Here is a 7,707-nt window from a genome sequence, read left to right on the forward strand (position 1 = left end):
CATACATATCATTGCGGTTACTGACATATTTTTATTTATTTGTAATATTTTATTTTACATTTTATTTGTACTATGTCTTCTCTTGGTTTCCTTCTTGAATTGAATTTATATTTTTAAAAATAATTTCCTCTTTCTTTTTATTATCCTCACCAGAGGATATTTTTTTCCATTGCTTTTCAGAGAGAGTGGAAGGAGGAGAGAGAGAGAGAAACATCAATGTGAGAGGGACACATCAATTGGTTGCCTCCTGCACACATTCCAGCTGGGGACCGAGTCTGCAACTGAGGTATGTGCCCTTGGCCCTAATCAAACTCAGGACCCTTTAGTCCACAGGCCAATACTCTAACCACTGAGCCAAACCGGCTAGGGTAGTTTACCATTTTTCTTTAAATCTTTTGGCTTGGAAGTTGTCATTCCATTTCTATTCTTTTACTGAGCACCCTCAAATGCTAAAAAACTTAGAATCTCTACCCTCCGCTTGAACAAGATAAGACCTTGATACACAAACTGCATGATCTTCCACTGTCCATGTTTTTATTGTCTAGTATTTAGTTGTCCCTTGTTTAACCTCCTCATTATCATTGCTATTGTTTTTATAGTTTACATTTACTTACACTTTAATTTCATGTTCAGCAATGACAACTCACACTGCCTCTTACATCCCACTTTTTCCTTCTGAGTTAATTTCCTTTTATTGAAGTATATCCTTTAGAGTTTTTTCATCAAAGTTCTATGAGTTGTCATCTCTCGTTGTTTGTCTTTCTAAAAATGTCTTTGTTTTACCTCAAACTTTTTTTTTTTTAATATGTCTATTGATTTCAGAGAAGAAGGGAAAGGGAGAGAGAGAGAGAAACATCAATGATGAGAGAGTCACTGATTGGCTGACTGCTGCACACCCCCTACTGGGGATTGAACCCACAACCTGGGCATGTGCCCTAACCAGGAATCTAGCTGCAATCTCCTGAGTCATAGGTCGACGCTCAATTGCTGAGCCACACTGGCCAGGCTGTTTTGCCTCAGTCTTGAATGCAAATCTCACTGAGGATACAATTCAGGTTAATAGTTGAAGATAATATTCAATTGTCTTCTGACATTGTTGTTGATAATAAGTATGTTTTCAGTCTAATTTTTGTTCCTTGGTCTTTTTCCCTGATTAATTTACAGTTTTCTCCTTGTTTTTGGTATGTTGAAGTTTTGCTCTGATGATCTGTCCCATTCTCTCTAATCTCTTCTTCTGGAACCTCTTATCAGGTATATATTGCACCTTCTCCTTTTCACCTCCATGTTTCTTAATTTTTTTGCCATATTTTTCACCTCTTTATTTCTCTTCATTGAATTATGAGTAATTTTCTTTTTTGCTGTTGTTGTTCTTCAAAACTATTACTTTATTAAAGTTATCACCAAGTTGTCATCAGGATGTTGGATGTAGAAAAAACTGGAGAAGCCTTTATTCTTATTCTCCAGTAAAAGGCACTTATTTCTAAGGTCATTACAGAATTCAATTCAAGATCACTACGGGCCAAAACTCAGCAAGGAGAAGAGTGACCAAGTTTAAATCTATGAGTAATTTTCACAGGTTTGTTTTCAGCTCTGTCCAACTTAGCCATTGAGATTTTAATTCTACTGGCTCTTTTTATTTTCCTTTATTAAATACTTCTCTGTATTCATAACCTTTTTAAATTCTCATTATGGTTTTGACTCCTTTTATTAACTTTGTCTCACTTTAAAGTCTCATTAATTCATATAGCCTAAAAATCAAAACAACATATTCTTCCTTCAGTAAGTTACCTCATTTATTAGATTACTGTATATCCTCCCAGTGTTTCTTTAAGCAAATTTAAGAAATTTTGAACATATATTCTGATTTTCCCTTTCTTATCATTAGGTAGCATCATATAAAAATAAACAGTGTCCTGTTTTACTTTTTGCACATAAAAACATGAACTAATTCTTTTTGAGATGACATAGCATTCATTGTGTGGATATACCATGGTTAATTTAACCAGTACCCTGTACTTGGTGTGTTTCTGGCCTTTTACTCTTATAGATAATACTATATTGAATAACTAGTACATATGTCATTTTACATGCACTCAGGTGTATATCTGTGGGATAGAATCACAGAGTGGAATTGCTGAGTCAAAGGTTAACTAAAGTTGTAATTTTGATAGATATAACCCAATTGTTCTTCATAGGCTTTAGAATATTTCATGCTGCACCAACAATGCATGAAAGCATCTGGTTCTCTACACTCTCACTAACAGTATGACAAAGTTCTTCAATCATTTTTAAATATTATAAATTAAATACTATACCTCACATATAAGTCTTTCAGATTATTACGTTGTCTCTAGTTTTCAGTATCTTCCTGCACAATATCTGTGGACTTCTCCTTCACTGAGGATCATTTCTTCTCATGTTCATAATTTGTGTTAGTGAGCATCTCTTCACCAGAGATCTTCTTCCCCTTTTTATGGTTATCTATTGCTACAAATAAATTACTCCAAAGCAAGTAGCTTAAAATGACTATGTTATGTTGCTCACAATTTTGTGGGTCAAAAATTAAGGAAGGGCTTGACTAGGCAGTTCCTACTTGAGTTCTTTTATGTTTTTGTAGTCTGATGCCAACTAGACCCAGAGTCATCTGAAGACTACTGGGTTAGATATCCAAGATTGCTCACTAACAAAGCTGGTAGTTGACCTGGTAATCAGCCAACAGCTCAGCTGGAATGTAGGTGGGAGCATCTACATGTGAACCCTTCAGCACGGCAGCCAGGGTGGTGATACTTCTTCACATGGTGGTTTAGGGCTCCAGCATAAATGTTTCACCAAACAAGGTGTTAGGTTCCAGACCTCTTAAAGCTTAGCCTCAAAAATCATGTTGCATTACTTTAGCTGTATTCTGTCAGTCAAAGTAGTCACAAGTATGCTTGGATTTAAGTAGCGACAGACCCCACCCCTCGGTGGAATATAGAAAATATTTTGGCCAGTATTTTTAAACCACCATTTCTGAAGTCCCATATGTCCTGGATTGTAGATAATTCCTATAGGATGTGTTTCCATTTCCCTCAGCCAGGTGGCTCAGAGGTTTTTTACGGTCTGGAACCAATTTTTATACTGATTTCTCAGCTTGAAGATTCTCATGCCATATGGGTAGTGAAAATTCATACTTCACATCCACTCGTGGTACAAATCTGCAGCTTCATTTTCTTACAGAAACTTTTAAAAAATCCATCTAGAGTTGTAGGCACAAACAACCTTGTTAAATCCTTGGACCAATCAGGAGAGGTTTTTTTAGTCTATCTTTACCAAGAGGACAGCTCTTTTGGAATTCTGGCTTTGTGAAATAAAGTCCAACTTGTCTTGCATGGACCCAAGGCCATGTCTTCTGTCCTTATATAGCCATTAAATCCCAACACTTGGTCATGAAGATCTATATCTGGGTTTGATGTTGTACCCTATCCTCATCTCAAACGCATGTGGTCTTGCTTTTGATTCCTTCTTAGTTTTGCACTTGTAGGTATTTGTTTTCCTTTACTTGAACTAAGCTACATGTTTAAAAGTTATTGTTTATATATTCTATCCAGCATCTCTATGTGTTTGTAGTGGAAGGATCATCTATAGTAATCTCAATTTAAGGTGATCCTAGAAGTCTTCATTTTTCAAATAATTTTTGAGGTTAAAAAAAGGAGAATTATTGAATGGCTGTCCTTATTATTGTAAATTTAAGAGATCATGATTAGTGGGCAAGAATGAATGTTTTTCCTCTACTGGCATGCTTTTCTGTAAGGGCATCTCTTTCTTATTTTCTGATTTAGATCAATAGGTAAATGCCATTTTAGCCAACTTCAAATGGCAGCTGAAGCATGTGTAGTCACTGCCTTTTTGCCATCTATCACAGCTATTCTTCTTGTCATAGATTTGGCAGGACAATCAATAGGACCCAAATGGCAATCAATTTCATGTGATTGCACTTGGTTTCCCATCGATTTCAATGCTGACTCTATGGCAGAATAATGAGGGAAATCTGATGCCAATCATTGCCTGTGAATGCCACTGCACATCTTCCTAGGTGACTGAATAGCATCAAAGAGATGGGGAAAAAGAAACGTGCTGGCAAAAACCCAGAGAGAGGACAGAGTGAGCCCCAATGCTGAAGAGGAAGAAAAATATGTTAAAAGAGATGTGAAAAGGAAAGCTTAAATTATGACACTCCTCTGATCCAGAACAACTGCAAAACCTCCTAGGGTTGGTAAAGTGGAGGGTAAGCTCAGCCTCTGGGCCTTATAGCCTGAACAAGATTCCAAAATATGTTTCCCTAACAATCATGATGTTTAATGATTTAATCTTAGTGAGAAAATCTGGGTTGTAAGTTCACACTTGGAAATGATTAGTCTAATTGCTTTCTGACCATCAAATGCCATGTTATTGAAGCCATGAATCACATTATTATTTACCCACAAAATAATCAACCATCCTCCACTATATGGATTTTCAATGAATACTTGATGAAAATATATATTATAATTTTTATGGATATATTTTCTAATCTATGGACATAATGATCTATTATTAGTATTTGCCAGACTTCTGTTAACTTTGGCATCCTAATGTAACATTTGACAGAGCCACCACACCAAGTGAAGGATCAGAGTTGATCCTAAAAAATAGGCAAAGTTAACAATACAATAAAATTCATTTAACTTAGATTTCTTCTAAAGCGTAAGCTCTACTCCATCCTTGTGTTATTTCTCTCTGACTTTGGTAAAAGTTTTCTGTAGAGTATATTTATATTTTTTGAAAAGGTACCAACAGTTAAAGTGATATGGAAAGGCATATATTAAAGCATATTCCTTCTACCACTGTCTCCATCCACTCCTTTCTCTCCTGCCCCCTTTAGGTAATCAGTCACACTAGTTTATTGTGTTCCAGTGCTTCCTTATGCAAATACAAGCAAATGTGAATAATTACTCTTATATTTCCCATTTCTCCTACAAAAGAAAGCATACTGTATATGAAGTTCCACTCTTTTTTCACTGAATATGCCCTAGAGATTTTTTCTCATATCAGTACATATAGAAGAACACCTTCATTCTATTTTAGCAACTGCATAATATTCCACTGTGTAGGCATGGCAAAGTTTATTTAACCAGTCCCCTATTTATGAACAATTGGGTTGTGTCCACTCTTTTGCAAGTACAGTGTTGCAATTAATAATCATGTCATTCTTTACATGTGCAAGTGCATCTGGGCAATATGTTTGAAAGGTAAACATATTTGTAATTCTGATAGTGTCAATCTGCCCTTGACATGGGTTGTAACATTTGTATTTCTACATGCAATGTGTGAGAATACCTGCTGCCCACAATGGTACCAGTAGATGTCTTGTTACACATTTAGATTTTTGCCAATTGAGAAGTGAAAAATAATCCCTCAATGTAACTTTAATTTGCATTTCTATAATTGGGACTGACATTGGGTATATTTTTATATATTTTAGGGACCATTTATGTTGTTTGGTTTTGGGGAACCATCTGTGTGTTTTCTTTGTCTATTCACTCATGTTTCTTGAAATGCTTTTTATGGTTTCTTTTTTACTTGCTTTTTTGTTTGTTTGTTTGTTTTTTACATTTGAATCTCCAATTCATTTGGAGCTTGTTCTAGTGTACAGCTGTACAGTGTAAACTAAAAATCTAACTTTGTATTTTTTTCAGATTAAAATCTAATTGTCCATCATGTACTTTGTTTAATTTCTGGGCTTTCTATTCCCATCCATTGGTCTCATTTTTTAAAAAATATATCTTTATTGGTTTCAGAGAGAGGAAGGGAGAGGGAGAGAGAAAAAAACATCAATGATGAGAGAGTTATCATTGATCAGCTGCCTCCTGCATGCCCTCGACTGGGGATAGAGCCCGCAACTGGAGTATGTGCCCTGACCAGGAATCGAACCACGATTTCCAGGATCCTAGGTTGATGATCAACCTCTGAAACATGCCCAGCTGGGCCATTGGTCTCATTCTTTATTCAAGCACTTTTTTCAACTGCTGATACATTCCTGTATGTTTTAATTTCTGATAAGGTCACTGTCCTTGTATAGTTTCTTTTTCAGAATGTCACTTGCTTATTTTGTAGTGAATATTTCTTATAAATTTGTTTGTGATCATTAACCTTGGGTGTGAGGACATGAAAGATAAAGCAGATTTCTGCATATGTTATAGAAACTGTGTTCTATAGATGATTTTCTCTCCTTGTTAAAATAAGTAAAACTGAGTCTGAATGAAATTACCAAGTTTAGATAGAGCATTTTCTTGTGAATCTAAGTTTAACTTTGCATTGGCCAACATAACTCAACATAATTTACTGTGAAGAATTAACCTATCTCACCAAATGCAAAGTAGGTAAGTCCACAGTAGTCAGAGCTCCATCTTCCCAGGTCCAAGGATGAACTAAGCCAGTAAGACATAAGCTCTTGACTTCAGGTCTAATAGCCTTAAGGAAAGGGGTTTAGGAAGGGGTTGATGAATGAAAGCTGAAAGAGCCATGAAATTTGTGAGTGAACCCTGCACCCAGACTGGGGCAGGTATTACATGCATTTCATACTTTACCTTAAGCTACTCCTTCTTCAGATTGGAGAATGGTGACTCAGGCAGCTTGGTATGACCCAGGAGGAGCTGTTCATAACACAGGCATTCATCTCAGGGAAAGCACATCTGGGAATATCTGCTTGGGGAGGGACTGAGGTTTGGAGAGGTTAGGAAAGAAATCCAATAAAAGGGTGCATTTCAACTAGGTCTTGAAGGATGAGAGAGAGTTTTGTGATAGATGAGTTTAGAAAGGGCATTCCAGAGAGAGGAAACAGCACAAAAGGAAAGAAGTTCAGGAATGCAGTTTATTCTGGGAATGGCAAGTGGTCTGGTGGGGCTATAATGAGGCACACAGGGGCATGGATGGTGCCTGTGTGGACAGACAGATCCTGCAGTGTTCTCTAGGTCAATACCTGAAATTGCACTCTAATTCCTTTCTCTATGTGAGCAATCACTGAAGGATTCTGTATTTAGTCCGATTTTTATTATAAAAATCTTACTTTCACATAGTAAAAATTTTAGTAGCACACATAAGTCTTTGTTGCCTTCACTCCTCTCCTTCACAATGAACACTGCTACAGTTTTTTATATATTTTTCTAGAATTTTCCCTCCAGAAACATGTACTATGGATATATGTCCTTTTTTTTTTTTTTTTTTTTTTTTTTTTTATGTCTTTATGGATTTCAGAGAGAGGAAGGGAGAGGGAGAGAGATAGAAATAGCAATGATGAGAGAGTCATTGATTGGCTGCCTCCTGCATCCCCCCACTAGGGATCGAGTCTGAAACCCAGGCATGTGCCCTGACCAGAAATCAAACTGCGATATCTTGGATCGTAGGTCGATGCTCAACCACTGAGCCATGTCCACCGGGCTATATGTCTTTTTTAAAAGGAGATTATACTGGGGTGGGGTGGTTTTTTGTTTGTTTTTTAATTGCTAATCTTTTCTATAACTGTTCTTGAAAAGGCATATCATTTTTTTGGAATGACACCTTCTTTGAATTGGTATAATAACTTTTTCTCCACACGATATACTAAATAAATGCACTATAATGAGGATTTTGACACTACAGTTTCAGGCAGTGACACACAGCAATTTACTTGAATAATGATCTCTAGTTAGA

The sequence above is a fragment of the Miniopterus natalensis genome, chromosome X (assembly GCF_054644295.1).
Source record: "Miniopterus natalensis isolate mMinNat1 chromosome X, mMinNat1.hap1, whole genome shotgun sequence".
Lineage (NCBI taxonomy): Eukaryota > Metazoa > Chordata > Mammalia > Chiroptera > Miniopteridae > Miniopterus > Miniopterus natalensis.